Consider the following 24,402-nt stretch of genomic DNA (forward strand, 5'->3'; position numbering starts at 1 on the left):
ACCGTTCCTTGTATTGTACTATTTTTTATGAGAATTGGAATTATTTTTAATGTTGTGTTGGGTGGGTAGGGCAGCAAATTCTTGACCATTGCTCTCACTTTGATCTTGGCTATTTTTTAAAATTAATTTTTATTGTGAAATTTCAACAACAACAACAAAAAGTATCTTAATGTGAATATAACAACTTTAATGCATGCATGTGAAGTGTTTGTTTGTGTGTGTGTATACATATATATGAAAATATGGCTTTCGAAGAATTATACATAAACTTCAACAAGAGCAGACCTAATATCCATATAAATGACCATTTGCAAGTGGCATCTATATACCACCCATTCAAATGTCAATAGTATTGTTAGGCCCTCAGTCTATTGCATTATAGGAGGTGAACGTTTATCTTTCCCATATTGTAATATCAGTATTTTAGCTGTCAAAAGGGCACAGAGAATTCATTTGGGTTGATTGTGCATTAACTTCCAGGAAGCAGGAAGATAATTTAACAGGACCTGTACATCAGCAAATATTAACAAGTTTTCCAATACAAGATTTATCTGTATAATAACCTCCTCCCAAAAGAGGCAAGTACTGGGCATTGCCAAAACATACATTTAAAAGAAGCATTAGTTGTGTTACACCTCCAGCAATTCAGAGCACGAAAGATGAGAGAGATGGCCTTTTTATGTTTCTGCATTTGATATGATCTGATAAAGCAGTGTGTTTGGGTTGCAAAAGTTGTGCTAAAAGCAGTAAAGGTTTTATTATGAACATTTCACCTGTTTTTGTAAACGTATTTATGCCCTTTGTGTTTGTCACATGATCGAATGTGTCTTTCTTTCCCCTGACAGTTTTAATCAAGCTGGGAATTCCCTGGGCTCTAATACCAAGGAGGTGGATTTCGCTTTAAAGCAACTACAAGGAGAGACCTCCACAGAAAGGTACCACATGCCTGTACTTCATCACATATTCTGTTCCTCTTGTGTGTTTTGCAGCTTTGATGTTACATAAAGCATTTCTAATTTGTGGGAGTCCTTGCTGCTTCTGGTGCTCAGATTAAATCCCCCCTTTTTTGGTTGAAATTAATTTGATACCCACTTTATGACTAACAAGCCACTCTGGTGTACATTACCGTTGCTGATTCCACATTCTGAATTTAGGTGGGGTGTGAAGACGGGGGATGGATTGAGATGCAAGAGCAGAGACTTAATACTTTGAGGAGTGTGAGAACCTCAGCTTTTCCCACGATACCCGATGTTTTACGCTACAGTTCCTAGGTGATGATGAAATGAGAGAACTACAATACGCGAATGTATTCTTTGAGCTATATATCCATTATTCCATGCCATTCATGGTCTCCACCTGTTTTAATTACCAATGTTCACATTTGTAAGTAGCCAATACTTGATTATTTTTTGTACGCTTGGTTAGTTTTGTTTATTCTGCCTGATTGTCACCTTTAAAAGGTGAGGTGTCAGCCTCTCAAGCTCACCTGTAAATTGAACTTTTGACCTCTAATTCCAAGGCCTAGTGGGATTGATCTGTTGCCCACTATGGGTGAAACAATACTCTTGTGGGTGTTCAGAGACACATCATCAGTGATTAGAAATAAGGCAGGGAAGTTGTGGGGGCAGATTGGGACGTCCTGCAGGCTGAAGGTTCCCCATCCCTGGAGTGGACAGTACTGGGCTATATAGACCAATGGCTGAATTCATATCTTCATGTGAATAGCCTAGGTGTCACCACAACATGGCCATTCCAGTAACATTTGAAAGAAAGCTGTCACTCAGGCAACCCTTCCAGGCCAGGGTTGCCCTCCGGGTCAGAGACGCTCTGCCTCTGGCAATGACAGCAATTCCTAAAAGCTCAGGGTCTGAGCTTAGAAACAATCAAAGTTAAAGTAGTTAGAGTTGAAACAGTTGTGTCTACATGAAAAGCCACATCCCTTCACTCAATGAACTCGTTAAAGCAGGATCCTGGATTTTACTCTTGCTGTTGTAATTTGCTTCAGATGCCAGTTCATCTGGGTTCTCTGGGGCTGAATCATGGTGTTTTAGAGTCCCAGCTGTGTATCAAATACGAAACTTACTTTGTTCTCACTTATCTCCAAAGAATGGCCTCATTCTGTGCACCATATTCTGTGTCTCTCTGTGTAGGTGGATTTAGTCTTACCTTGACAGCTTCCAGTCTTTTGTTTCTGATTCCCTGAAATTGTTCCTTTGGTTCTCTAAACAATCCAAATCAAATTTTGCACCGTGTTCCAGCAGCTAAACCCTTTCTGCTGTTGTCTTTGAGTGTCTCCAGTTTGGTGCCAAAGTTAGCAGGCTATACCGTCTACACAAAGGTTTATTTTGAATTTGATTCATCCATCTTTGGAATCCTGTCTCCTGAGATTCCTTCATGGTTTTTGCATTCCCCACATCCATCTTATCCTTACTACTTTTTTTACTTTGTTTTATACCTTTTCATTTCCGTTTTTTGTTGGGTAGTTCCAGTCTCAGAATGGAAACATTTCCTGATATTCTGCCACAATTCAGTTGGAGCTTGCTTTGTTCTGCTCCTGGACATGAATGTAATTTCTTGTTTTCCAAAAATTCTGCAAAGTGTGATGGGGACAGAGTTGGTTTAGTCATAAGTGCTTTGATCCTGTTGTGTGCTTAACTATATGGTTTATGTAAACTTTTTAAAGGAGAGTTTGTTATAGCTAAAAGCCAATCTGATTTGGGGTTTCAGAGTGGGGAAGATTTATTATTAAACGTTTTACGAATTTAGATTAAAAAAAATCTGACTGTAAAACTTTCAGCTTCTAACAAACAAAGAACAGCAGAGTAGGTGTTTGTGTGTGAAAAATGATGGTTAGTCAAACCAGACTTTCTAGGCCAGCTTTCTTTTTCCTTGAAAAGCAGGTGCTGTCCCTACCATATGCCAGGTTTGTGTTCCAACTAGAAATGCCAGAAAACTTTTCCCAAACCAGGCTTGGAATAGAACTTCTGGAGCTCTGTAAGCTCATCTGAAAGGGATGGAATTCCTCTTTGCTTTCTTAACAATTGTTAGGACTCTCTGAACCAAGCTTCCACGGTGTATGGCAGACACAAAGAGCTAATTATGTTTTTCTCAACGACTGCTAGAATTGAAATAGCTAAGCAGTGGAAAACCTAAAACCGGATAAACAATCCCAGGTTGGTTCACCAGGATTTGGCAGGTAGCTCTAGCAGAAAAATGAATACACCAAAGTAAGTGGCAGGATGAGTTATTAAGCAAGATTGTTTCCTCAAAACCTGGCTTGTGTTGTTTACTCGAATCAATAAATGAATATTCCAATTTTTGCCTCCAAAGGCACATATCTTCTTTTGGGAGTGATGTACGTACTTCAGTAGCAGAGCAGTCAATAAGATCTAATTAGCCTAAACATCTACTTATCTGTATATGACTACAATAAATGCTGGCAACACTTGTTCATGTTCATTTTTTTAAAAAAAATGTTTATTGCTTCTGTTACATTGTTCGTCATATGCATACATTTGTCGATAAGATTTTATTTTTAGCAAAAGCAGAGGACATCTGTTATTGGAGGGGATTAAAAAAAAATAACAAAGAAATAAGAAAGAAAATGAATAAGCCCCTGAATTTTTCCAAATTGGAGAAGAATTTTCAGCTTTGTCCCTCCTGAAATGTGGAAGCGGCATTGCTCTGTTAGCTTGCATAGAGGTGTGTATGTGGGGGGTGATGATTCATGGGCAAATTTGGAGGGTGAGGCCGCCCCCTGCTGAGGACCAGAGGGGGTGTAACCCTCCCCACCCCCTGAGTACATTCCTACAGGAGTCTTTCCTTCTGCCCACCCTAGATCTAAACAAATGGAGGAAAACAGCTCAAGTAGATTATATGGCGATGGTAAAAAAAAAGGATGGAAGAGAGAGGCTGGAAAGATGGGTGGGTTTTTTTGGGGAGTCTTTGGGGTAGTTCAGAAACAATATCTGAAACCATCTAGGTGATAGGGAGGAGGAGTAGTTTCCAAGTTAATCTGAGGACCAGCTTCAGAGAGTTTGCCCATCTCTTACTTCCAGTGCTCCCCTAAATCAGGGACACTCCCTCTGTTAATTGGTGAATTTATTGATTTACAGCATTTATATGCTGCTCCACATATTCCACAGATTCTGGAGTGGTGGACAATAAAAGATAAAAGAATAAAACACCATATTAAAAGTGTTTTTTTTAAAAACAAACAAACAAACAGAATATCAATAGAAAGTTTGGCTGCTCAGTCAAGGAATGCTTCATGAAATAAAGATGTTTTCAGGACACACCGAAGACAACATAATATTGGCTCTCCAGAGGCAGGGGGCTCCACAGAAAGGGAGCCACCACATTGAAGGCTCTTCTCTGAGTGGATTCCACTTGGGCCATAATTCCATGCGGAATCACCAAAAGCATGCCCTCTAATGGCCTCAGTATCTGGGCAGGTTGACAAGGCAGAAGGCCTTCTGATGTCAATGAGACTGTGATCCATTCCGGGTTAAAGTCAGAACCAACCAGAACTCTAAAAGAGCTATCCATGATTATGAACCCAACTCCCCAAATAGATTCAGCACTCTGGATAGCTCCTTTGGAATTCTGACTGGTTCTAACTGAAACTCAAAGAGGATTCACAGTCTCTCCCACACTAGAGGCCTTCAAGAGGCAGCTGGACAACCATCTGTCAGGGATGCTTTAGGGTGGATTCCTGCATTGAGCAGGGGGTTGGACTCGATGGCCTTGTAGGCCCCTTCCAGCTCTGCTATTCTATGATTGACACCAGAGCCACCAGCCTCTGTGGCCTGAGGCTATTCATACTCCGAAATTCTGGGAATCTTCGGTCCATTCATTTTCATTATCTGCCAAGAGATCTGGTGGAAGAAATTCCAGCTGAGTTTGCTTTTTCTCTAGCATTTTGGGAAGGCGAAAGTGGGTGACAGGACAAACATGAGGCTGTTCCTACTTGCTAAGTTGAGCACTCATTTTGTGGGGGGGGGGGAAGGGGGGTTTCGGGGAAGGAATCCCTACAGGCATTTTCCCTTCCTCATTTCCATTCCATTACGAGCTTGCATCTTGGGACGACTGGATATGAGATTCATAGCTGTGTAATCAGCAATGAGCCCTGCATGGACGTACCTTCTGAAGCCGGCTAAAGAGCTGCAGCTAGTGCAGTATTTGGCAGCTTGCCTCACTGTGAGATCTGCAGGGAACATGGCGTTACTAGCTTGCTCACCAACCGTTCCTTTGTTAGGTGGATTACCCATTAATAGCCCAGAAGTGTGATCCATTCATCAGCATCTAGGAAATGGTAGTCTCCTGCTAGCTGGGGAATCTCTGATATTTGGAATGAGATCCCCATGAGAGGCATATTCAAATGTGGAATGCTGGCTCCAAGAGTTGAGGGGTCCCCTGGGCAGGGCAATTTTGGTCAGCGCTCCCCACCCCTCAAAACTGGAAGAGGTGAGAGACACAAGAGTGAGGATTCTCTTAGGCTGCATCTGATCTTCTTTGATACTCTGTGCAAAGTGAAAATGATAGGTCACTGGGCCCCTCTGCTGCCTGGGGACTATGGCAAATGCCCTGCCCTGCCAACTTCTGGAGCCATTCCTGCAGTCAGCAAGCAAGAGGCAAGGAGATGCCTGTTGGTTGGGCAAGGAGAGCATGGGAGTGCAGGCTGAGGCCCATGGGCAGGGCAGGAAGTTGAGGCTTTTCTCATTTGACTAGAGAGCCAAAATGCCTGGGGCTCTTTCTTGTCATCTCAAGATGCCTCTCGCATTGAGCAGTCTCCTAAGATGCAGATGTGCAGGAATTGGAATGATGGCTGCACAGAGCCTGAAATAAAGCTGGCTTATATGTGCAAGTCACATAAAACCTGCTCCTGGTTAAACAAGCATCTGTAGTGTTCTTAGGCTCCACTGCGTAGGTTGCAAAGCTATTTGCATATCTCTCAAGCACCTGCAACATTTTGTTCCACAGCAGGTGTGTGTGTGGGGGGGGGCATTTCCGTAGCCTGGAAATAAATTCATCATAGCCTCTTGTCTCAGTTGGTCTGGTTGTCTGGTTGCAATTATCCTTTCTGAGCTCAGAGCCTCAGCCCCACTTAAACCCACACGCTGCTCTAGCAGGGAGCGGAACGTTGGCCCTGTGTTTTTCAGGAGAGCGTGTTCTGAGCCTTACCAGGGCCGGCTGGCATCTCGCACCCCAGAGCCGAGAAGTAAATTGGCAGGGTTCACGGAACTGCCACCGACTCTCAGTCGGACTGCGATGCTCTGCAGCACAATGCAACAAAGACAGTTGTGTTTGGCACTGTTACTGAGATGTTTCCATGCCAGAATCCATCATGTTGGATGGCGGGGCTCTGTGAGCCTCTCATTAACATCTATCTGTCTTTCATGCCTTCAAATGTCTGTGCATGAAAAGACTGATTATTCCCAACATCTAGTGAGACTCAGAACATTTGCTTCTCATAGATATGATTAGTGCTCTGAGACAGTTTGCCTTGTTGTTGTTGTTGCTGTTGCTTAATGCAACTCCAGAAATGACCATGTTATTCAAGGGAGGAATTTCCTCTGCAGTTGCTTTTATTCCAAAGTGCGGAAGACCGATATTCCAAGTCTGAAGCTAAAACAGGTAGATTTCCATCGATATGGAAGTTCATTCCATATGTTTCTGATGTTCAGGCTGTGGGTGCTGTTGCGTCAGCCAAAACTGCACCACCCAAGGACAAGAAGGGAGGTATCAGCAGAGTTGGGGAAATGCAAGGCTTGCAAAAGAACAAAAACATTTAGAGAAAAAAATAAACCCACAGGGAGCTCCCTGAAAACAGCCAGAGGAAGACATGGTCACAGAATGCCAATTGGCATTTTGAGTGCTGGGGGATGGTAGTGGGTGGAATCCTAAACAAGGAACATTTTATCCTGAAGGCCACCAAGAGAACATGTGGCTTGTGGGCCACCGGCTGCCCATATATGTTAAGAACGTAAGTGCCAGGCTGGATCAGACTGAGGGCCCATCTAGTCCAGCACTCTGTTCACACAGTGGCTGACCAGCTATCGACCATGGTCCAACAAAGCAGGACACGGTGCAACAGCACCCGCCCACCCATGTTCCCCAGCAACTGATGCACACAGGCTTACTGCCTCAGATACTGGAAATAGCAAATAACCATCAGGGCTACTAGCCATTGATAGCCTTCTCCTCCAGGAATTTATCCAACCCCTTTTTAAAGCCATCATTACAACTTGCGGTAGCAAATTCCATAGTTTAAGTCTGTGCTGTATGAAGAAGTCCTTCCTTTTATTTGTCCTTAATCTCCCACCAATCAGCTTCATGGGATGACCCCATTGGGTTCTAGTATTTTGAGAGAGGGAGAAAAATGTCTCCCTGTCCACATTCTCCATACCATGGATCATTTTGTACACCTCTATCATGTCTCCCCCTTAGCCTCCTTTTTTCCAAGCTAAACAATCCCAGCTGTTGTAACCTTCCCCCATAGGGGAGATGCTCCAGCCCCTTAATCACTTTAGTTTCCTTTTCCTGCACTTTCCCACCAGCTATATAATACCTTTAATAAAATATGTTTTAAAAGGTAATATGGGGACAGGGGGTTCCTGTGTTCCTCCCTCCAGATGATGATCTAGTTTCTAACATATTTCGGGAGCAATTCTATGTGGCCTAGACAGAGTCTGGGGGGACCATAGGACTGTTTGGAATCTCAGTGCTGAAGTTGTTGATGGCTTTACAACCATGTAGCTGAGAATCAGAGCTCCATGGTCCTCCCAATCCCCTTTGCAGACAGCAGCTCGTAGAAAGGGAAAAAGTGGGTGGATGATGATGATGATGATGATGATGGGAAAGGGGGTGAATCTGTGGGCAGTGAGGAGAAGAGACGAGGTCAGTTGTCCACCTTATGAAGGATTTTCCAGCCACTCAGCCGCCTTTCCTTCTGCTCCACACAGCCCCATCTAGATGGGCAAAATTGCCTGCCTAGTGAAAATGCAGGGCAAGGGAAGAGCACTCCACTCACCCTACAAAGGATGATTGTAACCCTCTGGGGACTTATGATAATTGAGGATGGCTCCCTTAAATTAGGAAATTTGCGCAAATTGAACTGGAAGTCAGATGAATGCAAGCCTATGTCGGCAATTTGCAGGTGTTTTTGGCAGACTTCTGTTCACGCTTGCATTTGGGGCTTCGAACAGGATATGCTCACATGTTTTGTGAGCAAAATCCAAATTCTCATACACTCCTAGTTAGAACATGATGCATGTGCACAGTCAGAACACAAGGGGTGCATTTCCTTCTACGTCACTTCAGATGTAAATGGAGAGCTTCACGTTGGGGAAATTTGTTCGACACTGTGAGTAATCATGAGCAAAAAGCTCACTTTGAACTTTGTGGGACATTTTATTATTATTTTCCCTGAATAGTAAGAATTTGTCTGCCTTGGAGGGAACAACCAACCAACATCGACAGTGCATGGCAGATATTTATTGTTTGATTCAGAGTGTATCTATTTGGCTTTGATGCATTTATTTGCTTGACTTCCCCAAAGGAATGGAAGTTATCCCCATAAATCCAGAAAGAGAGAGAGAGAGAGCACATTGCCCCTAGAAAGAGACATATTTTTGGTGGTTACAGAAATGGACCTACACGGTTGTGTGCTTGCAAGTGTGGATTAAAAACTGAAAATGAAAAGCACAAGCTTTTCTCCACTCAAATCTCTAGACCTAATTAGCTATATGCTGCACCACACTTTCCCAAACATGAAAGCTGGGAAGTATCCCAATAGCCTGCAATCAAATTATCTGACTGGGCTAATCTACTTATAAAATAGCACATCCCTCCATTTCTTCTTCCTCATCCCTCCAACGCCAGGTCTTCCCCTTGGATTCAAATACACCTAAGTGATTAACGGCACAGTTAGAAACTGCATTTTAGATGGGGGAATTCAGTAGCTTTGTGTTCATGGTGTGTCTGTGCAATACTATTTATAGCATCAATTAACTCCTTGTCTTTGGAATATGTCGCTTGACACATCTCTTACGGAGCCCACACAGATTCTTGGCGGTACGTGCTCTCTCCTGTGGTTTCATTCAGGGCATAATTACAGCCCAGGCTCATCCAGTGTTAGCTTTGGGATTGTTTTCCCCCCATGTCTCAGGATTCAGTCCAAATAATAAAATCATTGCCATCGTTTTCTGACTTTGCAACTGGGCCTTTAGGGTGCCAGGCCTCTGCTCACCTTTGCAGTCTCACAATGAAGACAGTCTCTTAATAAACCAGATCCAGATCAGCCCTGTTTCAGGTTACAGATGTAATCCCTGTAAAGCAACACAGAGCTAACTTCTTTATTCAGCTTTACACAATACTAATTAGAAAGCAAGATCCCGCCTTTGATGAAGACACTAAGGTAGGAAGTCATGACAAAAACTAGTGCCAGCCAACAGTATGAAACTTGAGTACCAATTCCAGTCCTGCCTTCAGGGAGAATCTTCCCCTATAGACCTCTTTTGTGAGGCCAGCCTTATAGAACACCTCTCTTCCTGAAGTTGCTCCTCCCTCCAAACCTGACATCTGATTCTTGGTCCATCACTCCCAACTCCTCGGGCAACTTAAGATTTTACATTTCCATGGAAGGAGAGGTCTCTCTCTGGCTTTGATTAGCAGGCCTCTGGAAAGACTACTGTCTGCCTCTATTACCCTGGCCTAACTCCTGCAACCTTGGTAGCTACACCACCCCTTCCTCTCTCTTCCTCTTCTGACTCTGTCCAGATCTACACCAAGCAGGATATAGCAGCACTATGAAAGCAGTATATAAGAGACAGGAGCCACACCAAGCAGGATACAGCACTATGAAAGCAGTATATAAGAGACAGGAGCCACACCAAACAGAATACAGCACCATGAAAGTGTTACAAAAGTGGAATATGGCATGTGTCCTGGACCCCAATAGTTGTCAGTGCACTTCAATACCATTATAAAGCAGTTGTGTAGCTCCTGCTTCTTGTATCCTGCTTTCATACCGCTTTCATCGTGCTATGTCCTACTTGGTGTAGATCTGGCCTCTGAGGCCGTAGCTAGACCTAAGGTTTATCCCAGGATCATCCCGGGTTCATCCCTGCCTGAGCGCTGGATGCCCTGTGTGGCACTTAGATGAACAGGTTTGACCCCAGGACAATCCTGGGATAAAACTTAGGTCTAGCTACGGCCTGAATCTGTTCCAAGCCTTTTTGGAGCGCCTCTACAGAGATGTTTGCCCCAGCTCTTTACAACTGATCTCCTCTGAAATTAAGTCAGCAGTTACCCTTAAAACACTCCCACTACTGCTTTGGCCCAGTAGGTCCTGGTGAAACGGGAGACTTTAACCTTTGGCAAAGTTCTAACCAAATTGGTTCTTCAAGTAACGTCTTGACTGCAGAATCCTTCAGTGTTAAGATGTTACTTTAAAATCTAATGTGGTTAAAACTTTGCCATGTGTTAACGTCCATTTCCCCCTCATTCTTTGTTTAAAAACTGACAGTTCAGTGTAATTCACAAATTTATCTTCTTAATTGTTTAATATACATTGGTATGTTAATAAAAGCATGATTTTATTGATCCTAAAAATAATGCTCTGAGATTAAAGTGCCGAAGTCCCAAATGACACATGCATGTCGATTCATTTCTGAATTAATTTCAATTTGTTCAGGAAAAGGGGCTGGCAGGCGGAAGTGTCCATACAACAAAGGAAGAAATGGTGCAGTTTTCAAGGGAATAACAGACCATTGAACAATAGTAATAATAATGACGATGAACAAACACCACTGAATAAGCTTAATTACTTTTTTTGAAAATGAGAATTACAAAATTAGGGAACAAAGGCATTCCAGCAGATGTAGGGTGCATTTAATCTTTAGCAGAGTGCTTGATGCATTGTCTTGACTCTTATTTCAGAGTAAAAAATAATAATTACATTTGGCTTAGATGAGAGCATCACCACCCTAACTCTGAGAGCTCTGGTCTAGTGACGATGAAGAACAGGATATTGGCACGTTGACAGCTCTGAGCTGGTGGAGAGAGAATTGACAGGGAGCTGTGTTGGGTTCATACTTATTCCACACAGCTCTTGATGGCTCCGAAATGAAGACAAGCAAACGTTTGTTAGTCTTTTTGGATGGCTCAGCAAACTTCTTTGGAGTGGGGGTGGCTCTAATTGACAAGATGCTGTAAACACAAAAAAAGGTAATAGTGAAGTTTATAAAATTGTTTCAGGGTATGGCCAAAGGGGCCAGAGGGGAGAATGAAATCCAGTGTAGCTAAATGCAGTTTTAATGCAGTTTGGAATTAGCCCTCGAAGCTGACATGTGCTGGAGATGCATTAGCTTTGGGAATATTGCCGGTGACAAATCTAGGCATTGGGAGTGGACACCACGTTCTCCATGGCTTATCTGGGAGACAGTGATGGTGGTGGTAATGGCAGCGGGGAAGATACTATTGGACATTGTTTTCCTGTCTCCACCCTACCTTTTCCCCCAAGGAAACCTTTTCAGGAGGCCAGCACTGAAAAGCTCTACTCACCTGTCGCTTGAAGTGACAATGCTCCCCTTGGTCACAGGGTTGCTCAGCCTTTGCCTCCTAGATAGGGTCCCACCATACCATCTCCCCCAAGGGCTCAGGCTCCTGTGGGTCTGGTGGCAACCCTTGGTTTGGGGTTCCTTGGGCATCTAGGGCTCCTAGTTCTTCCTCTGAGGAACTTCTCCAGTGGGGGCATGACAACCACTTCCTGGAGGAAGCTCTGAAACAAGGAGAATCACTCGTTTCTGCTAATTTCGGGTTGCCCCGAAGCACTAAACCAACATTGCGCAAGCAGCGGGGGCTCTTGTGAAATGGAATTGGCGGGGGTGTAAGAGAATTAGTGGAGGTGAAAGTGCCCCACTGGATTATGCCCATTGAGCCACATTGGCACTATTCTTTGATGCCATTGACAGTATCCGGGCATTCCAGCTCTCTCCTTGTGAGGGCAATGTGTAAATCTGATTATCAAGTTCCAGGTCCTGGGGTAGGGTTTGGAGGGCTTGGGCATGATCCTTTCAATGCCCCCCTCCTCCATCAGGACATTCCATCACTCCCTTCTCTTCACCAGTGTTTATGATGCCCTTTTGCTTGCTTTTCCCTCTGGGTCTAGTCAGGTTTCTGCTGACTTACTCAGGGCAGGTGAACAAACCACAACAGCGCAAAGTGTTCCATGGATGAGCAGTGGAGCCCTTACTAGGGAGTGGGCCTTGATTAGTATCCCAATGAGGCCAACCTCCAGACACCCTGCTGATATTATTGTGAATGACCCTGAAAACCATTATGGTTGTAAAGTGGCAGAAAATATCGCAGAGTCTACATAAATAAATAAACACTTTATCACTGTTTTCATTTGAGGTTACCGGTAATGTTAAGCCCAGAGCCATAGGGAGAGATAACCTTTGAAGCATCACCTTGTCTAGATTAAAATAGAAAAAAAGGAAAGGATAGTGTAACCAGTCTCTTGCAGAATTAGAGGCTGGAACCTAATTCAAGCTTCCGGGTGAAGCTCGCTCTCTGCATCTGTGCAAGAGGAATGTGTTACTGCCCGTCACACATTTGCCTCTAGTTTGCTATGCTCAGTCTTTTCTATGCTCCTGATTTGGCAAAAACTAGGTCTGGCTATGGCCCAGCAGAGATTAAAACCGGGAATTGTTCTACAGAGTGCTAGCTGCTAACCTCAGGGAAAGGTGATGCCCTTTCTAAAGTAGAAATATGGACATTGGTGCGTGTTTTATAGAGCCATGTGACATAGTGGTAATCCATCAGTGTTGATTTCTAATGCGGATATAGTTGGTCTGCTAATGCAAACAAGTATCTCATATCCTCCTTGTGCTTAAATTGGATAGACTTGATCTCCATCACAAGTGGGTGAGATATATTGGTGAATAGATACACAAATGCTTTTGCATGTTGATCGGGTTTTTAAAAATATGGGAGCAGCTCAGTATCTAAATTCTTGCGCATGTTGGTCAGTGGCAGGCAGGAGAAAATTATGCACAGCATCTTATGCACAATTATTCCCTGAACACCTGTTTTGGTTAGGTCAGATAATCCCTGGACCTGCACCAAGACTACAAAGAATTGTGTGGAAACTGTTAAGTTTCCCCCCCTTCTCTGCCTCATGAGAAACCAATAAGTGAAATCGACAAATGTTGTGTCAGTCTCAGCTCCACAGTTGAAGGTGCATCTCCTAATTCAACCGGCTAGAGGAGCGTTAAGTAAGTTTGACTGATTCTGAACTGTTACTATTTGTATGTTTTTATTGTTGTTATCATTTTGTATTTTATTACATTGTTTATTATTTTTGTTGTAACCAATGTTTGTAACAATATTGTTTTTGTTGTAACCAATGTGTTTAACAATATGTACTTTTTTTGTAACCGATGGTTGTAGCAGTTCAGTTCAGGAAGGAAGTTAAGTCACCTTCATCATTTTTCTTTGCAGCCTTTGTGCTGGAGTAGATGGTTTGCAATTAGCGCTGCAAATGGAAATTGCACCGAAAGCAACTGGCACTATTGTGGATGTAAAATCCCGATGTGCATGCACCAGATGCCTGCTGTAATGCTCACCCGATCCAATTGTGCAGCTGATCAGCACAGTTGATACTTTGTGGGGAGGAAAGTATGTGGTTATGGGTGGGAAAACAAGGACATGTTTAAATTTCAGAGTTCCATCTCCTTAGATCACCCATGTCTTCCTGCAGATATAGGATGCTGTAGAGCAGAGGCAGGAGGTGAGCCAGCTGAGAGAAGAGCTGTTATGGAGATTCCTAGAGAAAGGAACTATCTAGGGAGTTCTGACCAGGTAGACAGCTTGGTTGCAAAGGCAACCAGGGTGTGAATGGCATCTCATCCAATCCCAGATGTCTTGTGAGGTGTCTTAGTGGGCTAGAGACAGGGATGGGGGAGAAATTAATTCAGTTCACAAATTTACCTAATTTTGCACTTTTGAACCAAAATGGAGTTATCCTTCAAAACTTGCATTTCTCTGAATTGTGCAATGATATTCTCAGTGTGTGTGTGTGTGTGTGTGTGTGTGTGTGTTTAAAAAGCATACAGAAATGTGCATATTAGGGGAAAGGCGCACTAGAATGCATGTTAACAAAAGCAATATATTAGAAAATATATATATTAGGAAACATTGTGGACAGTAATACATGCATTAGGAGACGTGTACTGAAAAATGCATGCACATTTTCATACTTTAAAAAAAAAAACAAACCTCAAAGTTTGGGACAAACCAGACTTAAGATTGGAAAATTCTCAAAGCTCAGAACAAACTGAAATTGAGACAGTTTCATCCATCCATAGCCAGAGCACATGTGTGGCTTGCCACACTTAGGGCCTTGCTAGACGACGGAGTAGCCCGGTGCGAGGCCCGGCCCCTGTGCATCCAAATTATGCCCTCCCTTGGCCCGGGATAACCAGCATCATTTGTGGCCCAGTATTTCCCATGGTCTCGGGCTGAGCCCGAGGCTGCGGGCGTGTAGCCTGTTCCGCCATTTTTCCCGGCTACCGCATTTACTTGTGAGTAGCCGGGAAAAGCGGTGGATGGCGTGCAGCGCTCCTCAGGAGCACTGTGTCCATTGGGGCAGGGAGGGGAGATGGGGGGAAATGGAGCCAAGGGGGGATGGTGGGAAAACAGAGCCAGGGGGGATGGTGGGATGGGCGATTGTGGGAGGGGGGGATTGGAGATTGCAGGCGGGTGGGGGGATTGGCGATCATGGGCGGGGAAATCAGGGGCAGGGGGAGCGGGGAACCCTTTTTTAAAAAAACAAAACAAAAAAACCCTACCTTTATTGTTGGTGCGCTCCTGCGCACATGGCCCTTTTAAACTTAAAAAAAATGGCGGACGTGGCGGGTCCTTCCTGCAGCCCGTCGTGTCTTATGTGTAGACAGGGGAAACGGCCCACACTACTTTTAGCGCAGGCTGGCCCCTCCTCCCAACCGGATTCAAAGTATTGCAAGGCCCTTAGTGTTATAAGGATGAAGGGAACTAATTAAGGGGCAGTTTTACTCCCTTGTCCAGAAAGTAGGGATCAGGGTGAGCCAGGATAAGGAAGGTGTGTGTCTGCAAACTCTCTGAGGCAAAGGGTGATGCCACCAAGACTAGGGTGACCATATTTGGGAAACCAAAAAAGAGGACACCTAGTGTGTGTGTGGGGAAGCAGCTTTCTAAGTCCTGCAGAAAGTAAGTTATTCCCCCGCCACCTTAAAGAACCCGATTGGAGTGGAGGAGGGGAAAGGATTTCATTCTGCACCACCACCATCCACTCCAATTGGGGCCTTTTCTATAATGTCCAGGAATGACCCACTTTCCCCTTTAAGACCTCAATTGGAGCTCGGGGTGGGGGAATGATGTGCCTCAAGAAAGCATGTCATTCCCTCCTGCCATACTAATGGCAGCCTTAAAGGGGAAGGTGTGTCATTCCAGGACATTATTGAAAATTATAGAAAATCCCCCCTGACACTATGGAAAGAACAAAAACCAGGACAAATCCGGGCAAATCCTGACAGTTGGTCACCCTAACCAAGACTATCTGCAGGTTTTCTGTGGGCACTGCAAGGAAGAGTGATCAGTAACTTTTTCATGAATTATTGCATTCCTATTTCATTCCTGTTAAGTGAGGTTTATTATGGAAATCAATAATTTAAGAACACAATGGGTTACCCTGTTTTCTTAGCATTGTGAATATTAAATTCTAGCTGACTTGAATCATCAAGAGGTCCCTGGAGGCTGCCTAATTTCTAAATCAGCAGCTATAATCTTGTATTGAAATTCTAGTCTTTCCTCTCTGTTGTTTTCTGTTTTTCTTTTCTTTTCCTTTCTTTTCCTTTTCTGCTGAGGCACAATTTTCATTGACCTAGCCCTACAGTTGAAGCCTTAAATAACTCCAGAATTCCTTCCTAAATGGGTGCCTAGTTAGAGAGTATTTCTTTTTTTCTGGATGGCATTTCCTCTGCTCTCATTCCTCCTTTAGCTGAACTCTTTGTTTCACGGATTGCTTTTTTGTGTGTGCAGAACAAAACCTCTAACCAACCCTTTTTTGTTTCTTCTGACACCAGCACACTAGGTCTGCCTGTCTGTGCCTATATTGAAACCGCTTCCTTTGTGCATTGCTTTTCATTGGTGTGGGACTGTTGATGATGGGCCAAATTGGGGGTCAGTCAACCACAGCTATGGTAGCTGTGCAGAGGAAGCATCTTTGACTATTTCTAAATAAAAGCACTGGGAAAGGGATAATAATAATAATAATAATAATAATAATAATAATAATAATAATAATAATAATTTGTTACCCGCCTCTCCCTCCGGATCGAGGCGGGGTACAACATAAATGCAAATGTCATAAAATACATATAATTAAAACATTTAAAACTAATACATTTTCTTCAGGTTAGTGTCCTATGGGCCTCAGCCAGTGGAGGCTGGTGACTCTGACATCAATGGGGCTGTTGAATCTGCTCTGGGTTTCATTCAGAACTCAAAGCAGCCACCCAAGCTGCTGAACCCAATCCCCAAAATTGCTTCAGCATCCTGGATAGATCCCCCAGAGCTCTGACTGGTTCACCACCCCACCAACGTCAGAGCCACCAGCCTCCACTGGCCTTGGCCTGAAATCTTTTTCAACACCTAGAATGTCCTGCTAGCTGTATTCTGGAGCATTCCCAGAGTGTGTTGAGGCAGTCCAAGAAACTTAAGCTAGCTTGGGAATCGAGTTCAGTAGCAACTGTAATAATAAATTTGTATAATAATGTGTAATAATTGCTCCTTCCAACAGCGAACTCGGTGCCCCTGTGCCGACAGAACTGGAACCAACAGGGAGCTACAGAGAAATAGAGGGAGGTATCAGCATGATTAGGGGAACCCCAAGGTATGCAGGACTACGGAACAAGCAAAACCAAAGGGGGTGGGGAGAAGCAAAAAATTAAGGGAACCAAGGCTAAGCTAGGCTAGGTGAGACTGTTTTCAGCAGTTTCTTTTGATGATGAGTTGTTTCGGACGTTAGGTCTACATAGGCCATAGCTAGACGGGGCTTTATCCCTGGGTGATCCCCAGGATCGTCCCTGTGCATCCACATGACGCACAGAGGATCTCGGGATCAGGGAGGGATGATCCCTCCCTTGCCCCGGGATCTCACTCTCCCCTTTGGCCCTGGTTTTTCTGAGGTCCCAGGCTGAGTCCGAGACCGTGGAACATGTGGCTGGGCACTGCGGGTTGACCTGGCTCCGTGCAATTCCTCGCGAGGAGCTGGGAGCTGCGCCCTTCGGGGGTAGGGTGGGGGGGAGTGGTGTAAGTAATTTAATTTTAAAAAATTACTTACCTTTAGCACATGAGCATTCATGCGCTGCCACCCCTTTAAGTAAAAAAAAAAGGTGGGCGCGACACCTCTCCTTCTGAGGTTGTCACGCGTCACATGTAAACAGAGGAGGGATCTCACGATAAACACATCGCAGGATCTTCCTTCCTCTGTTGCGGGCTAAATTGTAGGTCTAGCTAAGGCCATAGAAGAGATGTGTTTTAAGAACAGAAGAAGAGCTTTACTAGAGCAAGCCAAAGGTCTGTCTATTCCAGTATTCTGTTTCCACTGGGACCAACCAAATACATATTGAGACTCTTAAAGTGGAATATGAGTGTAAGAGCACCTTCCTGCCCACATTCCCCAGCAATGGGTATTGAGAGACATACTGGTATTGACTCTAATACCTGTCATGCTTAGTAGCCAAGGACAGCCTTCTCCTCCATGAATGTAAAGCCATCCAAATTTGTTGCCCTCACTATAACCTGGGGAAGCAAATTCCATAGTTTAACTATGTGCAGATGTGATTGCAGGGATGAGTCCGCTGAAAATGTTTGCAAATTGCTGGACGTGTGCTCATATTCGATTTGCACCACTCTGCCAGTTCAATTTTTGTGCAAGTTTCCAATCTGCACAAATTTCCCCTCCAGGTGGAAAGCCTCGCTTTACTCTATGGAGGAAAGTTACGCAAATTTCACGTTTGATCGCTTCTTGATTGCTGCAGTTTTCCCGTTTGCACAGATCGAGCAGGGATCGCAAATGCGAACTCAAATCGGTGAGACAGTGTTTGGAGATGAGCATCCCTGCTAGGGATATAATGAGAAATGAGAGAGCTTTGGCTATTGTGCAGAATAAAAATGCAATAAATAAATGAGGGCTCAGACATAGGTGGAACATGGATATAGATAGATTTGAACTAAAGGATAAGGGTTGCTCAGTGGTAGAGCAAATTCTGTGCATGCAGAAGGTTCCAGATTCAATCCCTGGCATCTCCAGCTTTAAAAAAAAGCACTCCACAATTAGGTAAGATGTGATGGGGCGGGGGAATCCTTGCCTGAAACCCCAGAGAGTTGTTGCTGGTCAGAGCAGAGAACTCTGGCCTAGATGCCCAAGGAGTCTCCTCTGATCTGCCATCAGGCAGCTTCCATTGTTTCTGTGAGGCAGTTTGGGATACAGCATGGCTGCTGCCTGCTGAGTCTTTTAGAAATCAAAAAGCCTTTGGGGGTTTTCCTGGAAGAAGCATTTTGGATTCTGGCCACCTTTTCCCTAACAAGAAAGGAAAGCATTTGCTACGAATGGAGAACATCCTTGGCTCTGCTTTTTTCCCTTTCTTTCTTCCCTCTTCGAGATAATGTAGCTCCACAATTTTACACACAGGGCTCATCTACCCCAAGCAGGATATTCCACTATGAAAATGGTATGAAAGTGGTATATGAAAGGCAGGAGCCACACTAATGCTTTATAGCGATATTGAAGTGCGCTGCAAGATCTACACTCTTGCTTTACAGTGGTACTGAAGTGCACTGACAACTCTTGGGGCCCAGGACACATCTTCACCAAGCAGGATATAACACTCTGAAAGTGGTATGAAAGCAGTATATGGTATGTCTCAATGGACCCCAACAGTTGTCAGTGCACTTCAATAAAGCAATAGTGTGGCTCCTACTGTTGTTTTTATACTGTTTTTATGTTTTTTAAATTTTTGTATACTTTTAATGTTTACTATTTTTAATTGTTGTAAACCGCCCAGAGAGCTTCGGCTGTGGGGTGGTATATAAATGTAATTAAATAAATAAATTTCATAGTGGACTATCTGCTTGGTGTAGAAGAGCCCACAGTAAAATATTCTGGGTTTACAATTCCTTGCATTTGTGCCCTCGGGACCATGCGATTGGTTCAATGAGGTATATTTCATCTAGGTTTTATGGGTGTGTTTCTAGTCATCTTGGTTGAAAGGAAATGCTTCTGTGTAGCCAAAAAAGAAAAAAAAGGACTTTTTAAAAAGTTACTAACACCTCAAGAACTAACTTTTCTTCTCTCCCCACCCTCTTTTGTTGCAGCTGTTTCATCTTGAGGCTGTCTATGGCTCTCATTTCCTCTAGGTTTTAAGGTGTGATGTCCCAGCGTCTTTAACCTAGAAACCTTCCTAACCTTCTTAGGTGTGTATTGTCTTGTTTTCAATGCACGCTTTCCAAAATTGCACGGGGAAATTGCATGACTTTGAATGCTGTTTGAGGATTATGCCATCTTCAGGGGGAAATGGAGTAGCAGCAGCTTGGTCTATCCTGCTCCACGAACTACCGGTTGGTTGCAAACAGGATCATGTCCTTGGCCCTTCCTCTTCGAGACTGTGTAGCAACACAAATACACACACTTGTACACACTGCAAACTGTTCTGGTTCTACATGGTCTTGCTTTTGTGCACAGCACAGAACTCCTTTTAAAAAACAACAACACTTGAGTTTGGATTCACGAGGACTCTGTTTTGCTTTTCAAAATAAGTTTCTGGCCCTCATTGTTGACAGAAAGATGCTTTTGTAAAAGGTTCTGCTGCTGGAGACTTCCTGAAAGGTCACATTCAGCAGTGAGGAGGTAAAGAATAGAACAGCAAAAAGCTGCCCCTTATACAAGCTTTCAACACCGTTATGTGTTTTATAGAGCAGCATAAGAAATACTTGTTTTATTTGGCTGCAATTCTTCCAGCATTGTTTGGGGAGCAGGGGGCTGTTTCTAGTCCATTTTAATTTATCTGCAAACAGTGGCAAATTTGCAAATGACAGTCTATATTTACTACACAAGTCAGTGTTGCTACTAGATAAATAAGTGGGGATTCAATCAACAGAGGTTGTGCAAAAAAGAACAGGGACATGTTGCTGCTGTTATATCTCTACTACTACTACTACTAATAATAATAATAATAATGCCACCATTTCTCCAATTCTCACAACAATCCTGCAAGGTAGGTTACACTAAGAGGATGAGTGATTGGGCTAAGACCTCCCTGTAAGTTTCATGACAGAGTGGGGATTTGAACCCATTTCTTTCTGACTCTGGACTAACACCCCAACTACTATACCATACTAGGTTTCATGATAGCCATTTGCTCCTGTGAGGATACTCTTGCAGTGAGAATAAAAACAAACTCCCATCTCGTGACTGAGGCCTAATTCTCTGTGAGACAGCATTCCTGAGTCAAGGCTGTACCACTTGAAACCTTGGGCAGAGGCTCACATGGCGGGATGTTCCTTCAAAGAAACAATTCCCTCCAAATAGAAAACTAACATGTGTTCTGTCCCAGATGGTGGCCACGTTGCACATTACTTTACTGACTGGGCCAGTTGGAAAATAAATGTGGTGCCCATGGGCACTTTTCTTGGTACCCATCAAGGTGCACTACCCTCTCCCCATTTTCATAATGAACAGATTTTCTTAGCAGCAGCTGCGATTGCTGCAAAATACATTTCCGTTGGTGCAGAAAACTGTGGGTTCAAAGGCGTTTGGTCTCAGTCCCACCTCTTCCTTGTACTTAGTCTTTTGGCTAAGTGACTTGTCCTTTGCCACACCCTCCATGGCAGCCATTTTGTGGTGGTGCCCAGGACAGTTAATCAAATCGCCAAATGTGCCCCACAGGCCCCAAACCTTGCCTATCCCTGATCTAGACATACTAGCTTAATCTCTGCTGTTGAATTTATGATTTACATACTAAAACACCCACCCACCCACAGAAAGATTCATGCTGTTGTTTTGTTCCTTGAAAATGAGTGTTGTTATAGGGCCTTTTGATTGGTGCCTGAATTTGCTGTTTATAAGGAACCATCAATAGTATCTGAAATAGGTCTGAATTGTTCCTGAAACCTTCATCAACGCTTAAGAGGTTCTGGCAGGGGGAGGTGGCTATTTCTTTGCCCCCCACTCTTCCATGCCCCATTCCTTTTACAACTAGAAACTGCCACAGTATGTTTCATACACTCAAGTGCACAAGGATAGTGGAGCTATCCCACTGGCCCTGGAAGAATGCTGGGGATGGGGGTTAATGGCTGGGAGAGAGAGAGAGAGAGAGAGAGAGATGTAGCTTCAGTCTTTTAAAAGGGTGACGGAGCAGAAAGTTCCCGGATTCCTCTTGGATAGCTAGCCATAACCCAGGTCTCTCCATGCCTCATGGCTACAGAGCTATGCAGGCTTGAAAAATGCCACCCCGTTCGGAATCTATAATGCAGCATCAAGGGTCCTATGGTAAAATGTTGAAAAAGAAGAAGGGGAGAAGGATGGAAGGAGCCACACAGAGATAGAGCTGACACAGTCAAGAGCTCGTCATATGGGTTGAAGAGAAGGAAGGACATAATTCCTCTCTGAAGATCTATTTCTACATAGGAGAAATATTTTATTTATTTATTTATTTATTTATTTATTTATTTATTTATTTATTTCATTTTTATACTGCCCAATAGATGAAGCTCTCTGGGCAGTTCACAAAAATTAAAACCATGAAAAGCATAATAAAACAACCAACAGTCTAAAAACACAAACACAAAATACAGTATAAAAAGCACAACCAGGATAAAACCACACAGCAGAACTTGATTCAGGTTAAAATACAGAATTAAAACAGCAAAATTTAAATGTAAGTTAAATTAGGTGTTAAAATACTGAGGAAATAAAAAGGTCTTCAGCTGGCGATGGAAGGAGTATAGTGTAGGCACCAGGTGGACCTCTCTGGGGAGCTCGTTCAACAGCTGGGGTGCCACAGCAGAGAAGGCCCTCTCCCTAGTAGCCACCTGCTTCACTCCCTTTGGCAGGGGCTCACGGAGAATATCTGAGGCTGCTTCTTAAGGGCTTAGCATTTTGAGCTTTAGACCCAGGAAGTCACTTCATTATTGCTTTTGTGATGGAGGACAAATGAAAGTTCAGGTGAAAAGCTAGAGCCGGTAAGTACCCTTTGACTCTGATGCAGATGGCAAAAGCTATAAAACAGCCTTGTGGTATCTTCCAGATGTGCAACTCTGAGAACCCCAGGATGAGCTTGGGATTCTGGGACTTGTAGTACAACACAGCTGGAGGCTGCTAGATTGTGGAAAGCTGCTGTAGAAAAATTGGCTCCATGACAGCTGTTCAACCAGCACTGGGGCTCTGAAGGCAGACAAGAGTTCAGTCATCAGGAAGCCTGGAAATGAAAGCAAAATGCACAACGGACTGTAGTTATGGCACAGATGACAGATATAGTTCCAGGGGGACTCTGCCATGGGTGTCAGCATGATCAAACACCACAATTCTAGACTGTGATAGCCAAAGCAATCTGTGTCCCAGAGCTGCCAAAAGTCCCCAGACGCTTGGTTGAAAATTTGATGCTGGCACCCAGGATATTGGAATTACTCCTTCAGCTCTGTAACAGGGCTGGTGCTTCAAAATAATAAAAAAAAGGTTTTGGCTCTTCAGAATTGCAATGCCGCCAGCATTTAGTAATTTAAAAGCATTTCCCAGGCCCCTGTTGCATTTCATACAGCCGCAGGGCTGCAGTGCAAATATAGATTCTTGCCTGGTGTGGGATGTGTGTATTTGAGAATCTCCCTTTCCTTCCAAAGCATCCCTTGCCAAAAAATCTTTTTATGCTTTTCAGCTTTTTCTGTTACCTTGTATCACCATTTTGGGGAGTAAACGACAAACAACAGCAACAGCAGCACACCAAAAACCCACATGCCATCAAAAATAAAGCATGTCCTAAATTAGTTGAAGTAGTAAAGCTGAAACCCTGTGCTAATAACTCTGATACCAATCCAGGTCACCTCCCTCCTCCTGGTTCCTGCTTTTGTTTGTTTTTAAAAACACACAATTGCAAATCATGTTTTTAATGTAATATATAGTTTGACTCTAAATCTGTCTGCAGGTACAAAACCTTTGTCCTTCATCTGGGCTTGTGGATGGGAGGAAGCAAAAAGAGAAAACCAAGGTGTGTTGCTGTTATGTTTTGGTCCCCTCACCTTGCACACACAATTAGGATTTTGCTGCTCATGTTATAAGAAGACTGATGGGACAGTAAGTGTAGATTTCGGAAAGGAACCTCCAGCAGACAGCTGTCATACGTTTAACGCTTCTTTCTGCAATGATGGGACTAGAAACTTAATTCCTCTTCAAGGAGATGCATGGCAACAATTTGCAGGAAGGAAAAACTTCCTGACTGTTAGAACAGTGCGACAATGGAACCAGTTCCTAAGGCTCGCCCACACTGGAGGCCTTCAAGAGGCAGCTGGACAACCATCTGTCAGGGATGCTTTAGGGTGGATTCCTGCATTGAACAGGGGGTTGGACTCTATGGCCTTGTAGGCCCCTTCCAACTCTACTATTCTATGATTCTAAGGATGCACCAAAATCCTTCACTGAGAGCCTTCTAGACTGCCTGGACAGCAACAGGTGCACAGAGTAAGACACCATACAAGCTTCTGTATAGACTAAAATACCAAACCAGCCACACCGGAAACTTCCCACAAGAACTCAACCTTTTCTCTTCTGCACTCTGAGCGATGACTCAAAGGCCCTGTTCAGAAGACACCTTAAGCTATGGTGGTTAAGGGGCCTTCTGAACAGGGCCAACCTCTCTCTTCTAGTGCTCTGTTTGCACACTGGGAGGAGCTCCATGTGCTTTGGTGTGCATGTGGAGCTCTGCTTCTGTGTGGAAGTGAGCACCATGTATTTCTGCCATGTGCGCCTCGTAATCCAGCAACGTGTGCTGAAGCTATAGGACCCCTGGCACTGCTCCCTTTTTATTTGCAGCTTCAGAGAAAAGAGGCCCAATTTAAAAACTCCCAGGGATCTTGGTTTGGTAGGAATTGTTTCACTTGGCAATGACTTTGTGCCTTTGCAAGGTCAATGAAGAGTTAATTTCTATACGGCTCATATCTGCTGGTGAGGATTACGCATTGCTCTCTTCTCTGGTCCTAATGGCATCTCTTTTGAAGAGGGTTCACAATGGTCTACCTTAGCCTGACTCATTGCTTTGTTCCAGACTATTTGGTGCTCGGCAGCCGCCACGATTTCCACAGACAGCC

At 43.9% G+C, this 24,402-nt stretch overlaps 1 protein-coding gene across 4 annotated transcripts in view; it reads left to right on the forward strand.

Annotated features, from left to right (window-relative positions):
• Positions 1-24,402, forward strand: part of ARVCF (ARVCF delta catenin family member) — a 356,383-nt gene that overhangs the window by 98,591 nt on the left and 233,390 nt on the right. For all 4 annotated transcript variants that reach the window (XM_063144150.1, XM_063144148.1, XM_063144149.1 and 1 more), the window contains exon 2: positions 846-935. The gene's annotated coding sequence lies outside the window, so the exon portion shown is untranslated. The remainder of the gene's footprint in view (positions 1-845; positions 936-24,402) is intronic.

The sequence above is a fragment of the Elgaria multicarinata genome, chromosome 18 (assembly GCF_023053635.1).
Source record: "Elgaria multicarinata webbii isolate HBS135686 ecotype San Diego chromosome 18, rElgMul1.1.pri, whole genome shotgun sequence".
Taxonomy (NCBI): domain Eukaryota; kingdom Metazoa; phylum Chordata; class Lepidosauria; order Squamata; family Anguidae; genus Elgaria; species Elgaria multicarinata.